Source organism: Podarcis tiliguerta (assembly GCF_965153285.1).
Source record: "Podarcis tiliguerta genome assembly, chromosome: Z".
NCBI classification, from domain to species: domain Eukaryota; kingdom Metazoa; phylum Chordata; class Lepidosauria; order Squamata; family Lacertidae; genus Podarcis; species Podarcis tiliguerta.
Window position 1 is genome coordinate 5,960,533 of NC_139553.1, and position 11,857 is coordinate 5,972,389.

Consider the following 11,857-nt stretch of genomic DNA (forward strand, 5'->3'; position numbering starts at 1 on the left):
GATTTGCCAGTGGAGGAAGCCTCAGACTACCCTTCTTAGATCTAGCCACCAGGAGAGTTCTGGGGCTCTCAGAGGGCAGGATGTTGGGTAGAAAGAAGGAGAGACAATTAGTCCAAATGCCACCTCCTCTATAGGGAACGTTTTGGGGAAGCAGCACCTAGTAGGACAGAACCCTCCAGCTTGCAAATGAGGTCAGGTGAGGGATACACACTATCTCCTCCTTTCCTTGCCTTACTCTCTCCCAAACATATGTTTAATTAGGTGTATGGTTTTTTAAAAAGACCACCCTATTTAAACATTAGCTTGATTTGTGTCCACATCAGTTGTCTGCCAAATTGGCCCAGGTCAGATCCAGAAAAATTCAGTACCCCCAATGAGTGGGTGTGAGGTGTGTGTGTGATGACTCAGGGCTGTCATGGTCTGCAAGGTGAAGCTGAATGGTGGGAGACCACACAAAAGGAAGGACTTATTCACATAGTACTTAGTTAAACTATGGAATTTACTGCCACAAAATGTAGCAATGGCTGCAACTTTAGAAGAGTATTTGACTCTTCTAATTAGAGGATTAGATGATGTATGATGCTGAATATCAGTTGCTGGGAATCATTTGGGGGGGGGGGATGACAGTCCTTCCATAAGGCAGAGTGAGAATGAGGCAGGTGTCTCAAGCAGCCGCTTCTAAGGGGCAGTGCCCCCTAAGCTAGCCTTCTGTCCACCAGTGAGTGGACTGCTGGAATCATGTTGTGGTTTGGGCTCCTCATGGACATCAGATTGGCCACTCTGAGAACACAATGCCAGTCCAGATTGGTTTCTGGTCTGATCCAGCTGCATTCTTCTTATGTCACTTTCCCAACAACATGTGTTTCTTTGCAGTGCTTTTTTTAAATAGAAAAAGGTACTGGTACTCACCATAAAGTTGTTACAGTAAGTGCCATGTGCTTTTCCCCTGGGGGTACTCAAGGGTGCACAGTACCAGATTTTTTTTTCCTAGAAGAAAAGCCCTGAGTGCCACAATTTTAACATTGCGGGTTGGAGGGGGAAGGTGCTGGTACTGCATAGCCTTGAGTACTCCCAGAAAAAAACCGAGTTTCTTTGAGCTGCAGTTATGAGGCACTGGGCCTGCCTGCTGAGATCGATGGCTCTACTAGATCAAGGAGGTTCTGTAGCTCTGTGTAGAATATCTGCTTTGCATGCAGAAGGTGCCAGGTTCAAACCCCAGCATTTCCAGGTAGCGCTGAGACTGACTCCTGTTTGAGGCTCTTGAGATCTGGTGCTGGTCAGTAGAGAAATACCAGGCTAGATGAACCAATGGCTTCCAAGGTTCTTTCCTATTGAACTATTCAGTTTGTGCCCAGATGTTGGTGTCTTCTCTGCCACACACAGAAAAAGCTATCAAATCCAACCATTACACTTCAAGGTGGAGAAATCCAGATCAACGGGGTCCTTCCAGTTGTGACCACCATCTTTAAGTGCCAAGACATTTCAAAAGGCCGAAAACCATCAATGAACCTCCATTGGCATTTCTGTAGCTCAAGAGTGACACCCAGTGACTGATTTAAGTGATTCCCACATGGGCATTCCCTAGATCAGCGTTGCTTCTTCCTGCAACTTGGAGTCTCCAGCATGTCTCACATAATCATGTCACACTAAGAATGGAAAACACATTAAAGCACAATTCCCATTTGGATTTGCATAATCACTTAATTGCAGCCTCCGATTTTCTTTCCTCCTTAGCACGCCGGGCTTCACAGCCACCAAGGTGCTCAGATCTCATATACACCTGGAATATCTTTTAACTCCATGATAGGAAGATTCGCTTCCTTTTCTGGCCTGATATTTCATGGTCAGTAGTTCCCTGTCTTTCCCTTGAACTATGGGGATTTTGAAATGCTTTCTAGCACAGACCTTGAAGCCGCAGTGCTGTCTGGTGCAGTTATGTCTCCTCTTCTTCAACAGCTGACAGGGGCAAGACTCACTTAAATGATTTACCAACATATGTCTGAGGAAAGATGGGAAGGGATTGGTTTGGGAGTTTGCACTGGGTAGTGGGATGAAAAAAGGGAAAGGAAATGTATATAAGGACATGGTAGAAAGGAAAGCAATGTTCATGGACTGACAAAAACCAAACTGTGGAGAGGTGTTTTTTTCCTAATAAATTGACAGAAGCATTCATTATTGCATCAGGTAGACTATGTGAGAGGCGGCACCAGCAAATTCCCCAGTCCCTACTGTGTAGCGTTGCCATATTCTGAAGAGCAAAAAAGAGGACAAATTTGTAGGTGGACTGAGGGGGAAGGAATTAAAGCAGTACAGTGGTACCTCTGGTTAAGAACTTAATTCGTTCTGGAGGTCTGTTCTTAACCTGAAACCGTTCTTAACCTGAGGTACCACTTTAGCTAATGGGGCCTCCCACTGCTGCTGTGCCGCCGCCGTGCGATTTCTGTTCTCACCCTGAGGTAAAGTTCTTAACCCGAGGTACTATTTCTGGCTTAGCGGAGTCTGTAATCCCAATTGTTTGTAACCCGCTTTTAATCGTGCATGTGCTGGTGTATTGAAATAGTTAATCATGGTAATTAAAAATGAAAATTTCATACCCTCTAACATTTTGTGAGAATTATTCAGGGGGGCACCATTCTGCATCTCCATAGTTCCCTCCCTCCCTCCCATTAACCCCTTCCTTGTCTGCTTGCTCGCCCCCTCCTTCCCTCCCCTCTCTAAACTTTGCTGTCTTTGGCCTCCTGCTCACCAGATGCTGTGTCTCCAGACGGAAGGGGCACGAAGCCTAACATGGCCTCTGAAAGACCACGCCAAACCTGGCAGTCACCAGAGACAGCACAAGGCCTAGAGCCCCCCCCCCCCCCGAAGGCTGTCCTAGGCCTGGTGGCCACCGAAACCAACACAAGACCTAGAGCAGCCGCTGGAAGGCCATGCAAGGCCTCACCACCACAAGTCCTAGAGGGGCCCTCATAATAATGGTACAAAAAATAAAATCCTGGGCACTTTGCAAAATATTAAAAATCCGCCTGGGTGGTTATTTTACTTTTGGGGAAAAGGATACGTCTGGGAAAATCTGGATGTATGGCAACCCTACCACTGTCATTCTCACCCTCCTGAACCATGATGCATACAGCAGCAATGTATGATTACAGACTCGGGTTCATTGGGAAGGACCATAGCTCAGTGGTGGAGCATCTGCTTTGCATGCAGAAGGTCCCACTTCTGGTAGGATTGGGAGAGGCCCTTGTCAGAAACCCCACAGAGCTACTACCAGTCAACATAGAACATACTGTGCTAGATGGACTAATGGTCTGACATGGTATACTGCAACTTCCGATGTTTAGTCCCCTTTTCCAGTGTATCATAGACAGCAACAGTAGGCAGAGACAGAAAGTAGGTAGAAAGGTAGCCATCTCAGGCCACTTATTCCAGTAGGTGACTTGTGTTTATATGCATGATTCAGCTCACTGGACACACACTGCCATTGCTGGAACTTGCAGCATTTCTTTGAATGGGAAGTGAATAGGACCCAGGCAGATCAGTGAGCAAGCATTGCCAAGGTGTTGAAGGAAATGGCTGTGTGTACCATGTAGCCAGCCCAGTGTCCCTTCAGCAAGTCCCCTTGTATAGTGGACAAAGCTGTCTAGATGCATGCCAGTGTTGAAGGGAGATTCAACTGTCAGTTCAGTTGAGGAAATGAATGAATGAATGAATCTTTATTGGCATCAGCCATTGGCTATAGCAATAAAACAACTATACAATATACAAAGAACAGAAATAAAAAGTCAATTATATAAAATACATTTTAGGGTTTTGAATCAAGTCAAATAGTGGATCTTATTCTGATTGCCCCAGCTAAAAACCTTGCAACTTTTGCTGTCACCTGCTCATCTTGATCTGCCAAGAGAAAGGACACTGTGGCAGTGGTTGGGTGACCTGGAATGGACAATAAAATAGGAGTGATAATCTCATTCCTCAAGTCTTTATAAAGAGTGCAACCCAGAAGGGCATGCACCACCGATTCGGTACTACCATCTCCACAGGGACATAAGTGTTTTTTGTGTGGAATCTGTTGGAATTGTCCCTCAAGTACAGCCGAGGGCAATACATTCAATTTTGTGAGAGCAAAAGCGCGTCTATATTTTAGAATTGCTGGGTTACGCAGATAGGGTGCCAGAGAGTCGAAATGGGAAGGTGGAAAATTGTCATACCACGGGCAAAATTTCCTTATTGTGGCCAAGTTGTTCTGATGCTCGATATCATTTAGGCACACAACTGAGGGCTCGTCCATGTTGTAGAGGTGTGTGTGTGTGTGTGTGTGTGGCGGGGTGATTAACGAAATCACTTCTGGCAAACTGGGAATATCCCCTCACTCAAGCAGTTTAAGACATTCCACACCTTTCCTCAGCAGAGTTTCTTTTTCTTTGAGAAAAATAAGTGGCTCACGTAAATGTAAACTAAGCTTTAATAATATAGAAAACTGAAATAACAAAATAACATAATGAGAGAAACTAAATACAGTGGTACCTCTGGATGTGAACGGGATCCGTTCTGGAGCCCTGTTCGCATCCTGAAGCAAACGCAACGTGAGTCCACACATCTGCGGATCGTGTTTCGACGCTTTCGCGCATGCATGTGACCTCATTTTGAGCATCTGCGCTTGCACGAACGGCGAAACCTGAAAGTAATGCGCTCTGTTACTTCCGGGTTGCCGCGGAGCGCAACCTGAAAATATTAATCCCGAAGCTACTTTAATCCGAGGTATGACTGTACATGAGGCAAGTCTGAGGCAAGAGACAAGAAGAGGCAGTTGGTCCATCTTAACTGACACTCTTAACGGAACAGACACTGAAGGGAGGAGCTGATTCTGGAGCAGAACACACAAGCCCCGCCCACCAGATACCAAACACTCTACTATTCAAATTGGGCCCCAGTGTTTTTCTTACAGTCCACACTTCTGCTTGTCCCACTTCTTCCCCCAAGGGAAACCACTGAATCAGAGCAAATTGGGCAATTCTACAGAATGAGATTTGCTCTGATTTTGGTGGAAAGCAATGGGGCAAACAGAAAATCACTTAGACCCATGCCTAGACGCACAGAACAAGTGGAAAACCTCTCAGACCTATGCTTTCATGGGACAAATGGAAGTGTAAACAAGCCAAAAAGAGATAGGTTTGAGGAGTAAAGCTGGAAATCAGGAAGAAAGGATACTCAAGATGGAGGAATACAAGAGTGGTCAGGAAGACCTTGCTCAATCAAGCCTCAGCAAGGAAAGGAAGCCTACCTGTCTAGAAGTATTCAGTGGTGGGCTTGGGAGGGTGGAGATAGTTCAGAAGGGCCTTCACAGAGAAGGCTACCATCTGCTGTTCAGTTATTCACCACACTGGGTAGACATACTAAATTACCTGAGCGGTTCCTGCCCAGATTGTAACTTGCAAGTGGTTTCCATGATCCAGGGCCTGTTGCCAAAGAAGCCCACTTCACTGATGCACACACTCTCTCTCTTTCTTTGTGTTTTTTTGTGTGTGGTCTCCCTCCCCCCCCCCTCTCTCTCTGTGTGTGAGAGAGAGTGAGTGAGTGAGAGAGAGAGATCAAACCCAGAGCCTTGCTGAGAGATCAAACCCAGAGCCAGCCTTGGCCAGAATAAATTTCTTCTGTTTGTTTATTTTATAGCCTCCAACTTTTCCCAGAGGAAAATGGGGATACTTTTCTATACAGAAAACCACCCTTATTTTCACACCACATTGGGATAGATAACAAGGTTTTAGAATCAGAATTTATAAACCAATATGAAATCAGGGATACCTGAGCAGTGCACAGAATTAAAATATAAAACGGGAATACAGATCCTTATGAAAACAAGAATTAAAAATATAAAACAGATATAAAACAAACTAATTTATGGAGGCTTGTTAGAAAAAGACAAGCTTTCAACCAATGTCAATAACCTAGCAATGTTGGGGCTTGCTACAGTTCTTTGAGAAGTCCGTTCACCTTCCTTGGTGGGCATTGTTGTGGCCAGGCCATGGGCCACGCAAGTGATCCAGCAAATGGCAGGCTCGATCAACCAGCTGCTGGCTAATTGGCCTTTGCCGGCAGGCTTTGGTCAGGTGTTCGCCTGGTGGTGGGCCCAGCAAACCAATCGGGATGCTTGGGCCTGCTCCCAAGGGTCATGAAGTTGTGGTTTGCCTAGTGCTCTGCCCTGTTTTTTCACGATCTCCCTCTCACCCTCCCTTAACTTGAATGCTTCTCTGGTGTTATGACCTTGCTATGGACCAAGTTGGCTGTCGTGTTCGGGGCCAGGCAGGAATTTTTCCATTTGGCAAATTGGCACCGGCTATCTGGCTTTTGCCTACCTCATAGCAATTGGCAGACCTTTGTAAGGTGGTTAGGCATGGAGTGAGTCTAGATATTGGCTGGAGGGGAGGTTGTAGCCTCTGCCTGCCCCTCCTTGGGAAAAGGGTATCCTGTTTGTTTGTTTTTTAAATAATTTTTATTAAAAAAAATCTTGATTTACAAAAGTACCTGCATTGTTTCTTTTTTTCTGGTTGTAAAGTCTTTTCTACAAATCAGTTACATCCGGGAGGAGTGGCTTCTGTTGGACCTCCAGGCAGTGGCCATACCACTCCTCCAACGGGGGCCTTGCAGGGGGCACCCCTATTTGATGTAGGTCATAGGGCATCCCCCCCCAATATGTGGTTTACCTTTAGATGCACTTTCAGCAGACTGGCTGGAGTGGACTAGCAATGGCTTTACCCAATGCCCACGCCAAACCATTCTCTTCTGTAACCAATAAAGTTGTGGCCTTATTCAAGCCCAAATTTAAAATGTTATTGTCTATGTGTGGCTATTCATTTCCCTAAGGAACTGTGGGGTCTTAGGGCCTTGGCACGCAATCCCAGAGAACTGGTGTCACAATGCTAAAAGCAGGTGCTCGAGGAACAGCATGCTTTACTGCAGGTGTGTGTCGTGTGTGTGTGTGTGTGTGTGTGTGCAGACCCCCATATACAGCAGTTTTTATGGTTGCAAAGGATCAGTTTCAACATTAAGTGGAATCCAGTTGCATTTTCTGTGGCTGTTGCATTTCAGGCTGCGGATGGTGATGATGCATTGGGATGTGGTCTCCCATATTAATGCAAATACATGAAGGAAACCTCAACCTACCTTCCTCCATGGTATTGCTATCTCTCTCTCTCTCTCTCTCTCCCTCTCTCTCTCTCTCTCTCTCTCTCTCCTCTCTCTCTTTCTGTAAAAAGTGCTGTGGAAACATAAAGACCAACATGTTTGTTTCTTTTTATAGCATAAGCTTTTGCACACTAGTCTATCCCTCTGCATCTGATGAATCTGAATCTAGACCTTTGGGATCACTTCTAACTTTCTAATTCTGTGATTCTATTATTGTATGTGGGCAAACAGCTTTTGTGCTGGAACTTCGGGATGCCATGTTCTGAAGAGCAAAAAAGAGGACACCCACTCACCCACAAACACCCCCTTTGTTTGTTTATTTCCTGCCAGTATTTGTTTATTTATTATTTATATGTTACTTCTTGCCAGCGGCCATTATGCTTTGTGACACCCCCCCAAGGTCTCAGGCTATGTGCATCGTGACCCAAGCAAAGTGGACAGAGACGCCTCAAACTCTTCTTCTTGACCCACACACCAGACATGCTCCTGCCACTGCCCTCCTCCCTGATCTTGACCAGGCAGCTGGTGAAATAGGAGAGCTGGCAGGGAAGGAGGGAGGCTGGGTAGCAGAGGCATGTGGCAAGTCCGATGGCCAAGCTTAGGAAATGCACCAAGCAAAGGAGCATGTGTGCCTTCTCTCTGCCTCTTCCCCACCTCTTGAGAGGTGTTGGTGGCACCTCATGCTTCTCCTTCACTGCTTCTCTCTCTTTCTCTCTCTCTCTCTCTCCTCATAAGCCTGGTTCCTGCCTCAGTGCTGCCCACCAATGGCAGGGGAGGGAGGGAGAAGGGCCGCCTTTCTCTCCTTTCCCTCGTGGATCTGGCGGGGTTTAGGAGTGGGAGAAGCAGCAGCCCACTCACCAGGTCCTGCAGCGATGGAGGCCCTGTTTAGCCAGAAATGAAGGGGCACCAAGGTCCCTCTATAATCTGGCCTCCATTTCTCCCCAGAGCAGCCAGGTTGTTGCAGCTCAGTTCAGCTATGCTCTTCCCTGACCCTTCCATCTCAGCTTTGCCTCAAGGACTGCAAGCTGCTTTGCAGATTTTGAAGCGACCCTCCAGGAGGGACGTCACAGGCATGGACACCTGTCCAGTGGCACCCTCCTTGGCCAGCCTCAGCTGTGCCCCCCCAACTGCTCTTGGCACCACTGGGGCTCCTGGGGGCATGTTGGAAGCGGTGGGCTCTGCCCTGCACCCTCCCCATGGCCCCTCATAGAGCTCCCACAGGGCTCTGCTGCCCTGAGTGAGAGATGTGCTCCTGGAGGGCTCTGCCCACCTTGGTCTTGAATCTGGTGCATGGCACTCAGTCACTACAATGGAGGGCATTGGAGCCACTGCCAGTGGAGAAGCCAAGACTCTGCCTGCTCACTCATGGATGGTCCTGCCTCACCTCGCCACCTTAGCATGCCCACCTTAGCCACGCCCTTGAAGCTCCACCAGAGGCGCCTCACTTGTTGCACCTACCAGGCCCCAGGGCCTCCCATTGCAGGTGGAGGTGGCCTGGCTGGCCAAGTCCTCTCTCTGCCACAACCGACCCTGTTGGAAAAGGCTGGGAATGCCATGCAAAAACCCCTGGACATTTTGTGTGGCATTTTAGGCCTGAAAACGAGGACGTGTCCAGGAAAATCTGAAGTATGGCAACCCTACATAGGTCCCCAATAAAGCAAGAATCACTAATATTTTCTCAGGTCTACCAGTTGGGGTGTCATTCTGCAAAACACATCTAAATAACAAACAATCGACTAAAATACAAACCCAAAACAAGGGTAAAGGTAAAGGGAGGACCCCTGACCATTAGGTCCAGTTGTGGCCAGCTCTGGGGTTGCGGCGTTCATCTCGCTTTATTGGCCGAGGGAGCTGGCGTACAGCTTCCGGGTCATGTGGCCAGCATGACTAAGCCGCTTCTGGCGAACCAGAGCAGCACACAGAAATGCCGTTTACCTTCCCGCTGGAGCGGTACCTATTTATCTACTTGCACTTTGATGTGCTTTCGAATTGCTAGGTTGGCAGGAGCAGAGACCGAGCAACGGGAGCTCACCCCATCGAGGGGATTCAAACCACCGACCTTCTGATCAGCAAGTCCTAGGCTCTGTGGTTTAACCCACAGCGCCACCCGCATCCAAAACAAGGGTAGTTATTCCAATTGTCAGCCTTTCATTATATATTAAAAAATTACTGTGTATATATAAATAAAACAGGATGAAACAGACAGGTCAGAAGTAAAGAAAGATAGATTTAACCCATAGGCCATGTACATATACTGAATTAATTTCTGTTCATTTAGTGTTGATTATAGTGGTAAAGCAGGCAGGGACAGAGGCAGACAGATGGCTTTACATGCACATTTGTGTTTGTCTTATCTCTCAGTCAAATAGTTTTAAATCCTTTTTGCTCTCCAGCCTTCATGACGTCCTTGTGGTTACTTGGCAGCTATATCTCATCAGGAACTCATGACTGTCACCAAGGCCAGCAAAGCCTGGGAGCCTTCAGACACAGGCTCCAAGGTAAATACAGTCCCTCAGAACAACCCCTTGGAAATAGAATACACTTGTTCACAAAACTTGCTTCACTGGTCATTGGATACAAAATGGGTTTCCTCTGGAACTTTCTGGAGGATTCAGTTTTCTGTTATAAATGGCTTAACCTGTCATAAGTCATCTGAGGTCTGTCTTACCACCAAAGCTTATGCTATTTTTTGAAAGAATTTTTAAGGTGCTATAAGACTCTCTCTCTCTCTCCTCTCCTTCCCCCGCTCTGTCTCACTGTAACCTACTTAACAAGACTTTCCCTCTGAAGAGGTGGGAGAGAAATTTGGTTCAATTTGCTTTTTAATGCAGACTAAATTCATATTTCCCAAAGCAGTATGTGAACTGAAACACAGCCATACTTAGAAATTTGCATGATGCAGTTCTAACCAAACAATATGCATATGAATACTTATACTAGGGGAAAGTGTCACAGAAACACACATATCAGTGAAAGTAACATACAAAAACTACATTATATGGGGGGGGGGGATGCTCTGAAATAAGAACAAATTTTCATGAAGACTTTTAAAAAATGCTGGTGACAAATTGTAAAAAGTAAAGAACTTAAAGAATCCAAATGTCCGATTTGTCCATCCCAATCCCTTTGGGCTTTGCTCAACCCATGGCACAGGTGCCAGTTTCCAGCACCTGAATACCGCTCCCCCTACTCAACCCCTGGAAGACATTAAGCTCTCAGATCCTCTGGCTCTCAGATCCTAAATAGAAGGATTCTCAGATTTGGTCTTGGGGAGGAAAGTGGCACAGCTCTTTCCAAAGTGATAAATGTCATATTTCTCTGCTGATGCAGAATAAAATGTTGCTCCAGCTGCAGTGCCAGGCCTGCAGGCCTAACTGAATCATTACTAACCTGCACCACCCTTCTTTTTTAACGAGGGGGGGGGGGCGGAGAGGCAGACAGGGAAAGAAAGGGAGAGCGGGGAGCGGAGAGAGCCAGTCTGGAATCCAAAGTGTCTCGTTGGCCAATTTCTCCCTCTCAGATGGGCCATTTTCTTTCTTGTGTAGCTGTCTTACCCTTGCTCACCTCATAACATTTCTCTCTCAGCTCAGCTTTCATAGATTGGATAATGGCAGCTGAAAGGAGGCTCTCCCACTATCCTAACCTGAAAAAAAGAAAGATGAAGGGAAAGAACTCCTATTCAATTATTTGGTATTTTCATTCAGAAGAAGACTATATGTAGATTCGCTCTATTGCATGTATACATCCATGGGGAAGGAGGGTCCATTAAAAAAAAAAAGGAGACTGAAACCTTCTGGGAATAGAGAGGGAAAGAGAAGACAAAGGGAGAGTCTCATATATTCAGTTTCCTGAGGAAAATGTCAAAGTTGTTACCCAAAGTGAGATCATGACTGATGCACCATTTACTCCAGGATCATGAAAGCACTCTTCAAATACCTGGAGGGTTTTTATATAGAGGAGGGCAATGCAGAACTGGCCCAGCCTTAGGCAAGGTGAGGCCACTGCCTCAGGCTGTGAAGTCCTCCAGACAGAATGCCCTCAGGTGCCCCAGCCACCCATTATTGGCAGAGAAGGGCTGTGACTAGAGGCACTGATTTGGGGCAAGATTATGTCCATTTTGGGTGAGATATCACCCAGAGTTCAGTGTGATCTTGCAATGGAACATGAGAGGTGGGCGGGGGCTGAGTTTTGGTGTTGCACAGGGTGCCACTAAAAATGTAAAGCCCAAAGTCCTCCACTCATCAGGTGTGCATAGAAGGAAGATTTTGACTTTACCATTGGGACCACTGGAAGGGGGAATAACCATAACCACAAATTTCCTATTTGTTAGTTCAATCCTGGCAGGGCTTTAGATATGCCTCCCTCTCCCATACAGTCTGATCATTTAAAGCGCAAAGTGAACTTAGGTCCCAGATATTTGAAAAACCTCCACCTTGCCTACAGATCCTCTCATGAGTTAAAAAGTCTAGGATGGCGGCAGCCTGGGAGAGTGCATTCTGCTGTGGAATTCCTTCTCCCACAGGTACATGTGGCATCCTCATTATGTGGTTTCTATCATATGCTAAATAAACACCTGTGATGAATACTTTTTAAGGACACACCCTAGTCTTGTGACTAATTTGTTTTAAAACTTTTTGTCAGTATTGTATGTTAAAGTTGTTACAACATGCCCTTG

General features: G+C 46.4%; 1 long non-coding RNA gene across 1 annotated transcript; it reads right to left on the bottom strand.

The window, feature by feature from the left end:
- Positions 1–7,231: 7,231 nt before the first annotated feature.
- Positions 7,232–11,086, bottom strand: LOC310669372. Its single transcript, XR_014507149.1, has 3 exons — positions 11,056–11,086; positions 10,747–10,825; positions 7,232–7,255 (listed from the first exon to the last, which is right to left on the bottom strand). It is a non-coding gene; the product is annotated as an uncharacterized lncRNA (long non-coding RNA).
- Positions 11,087–11,857: the final 771 nt, after the last annotated feature.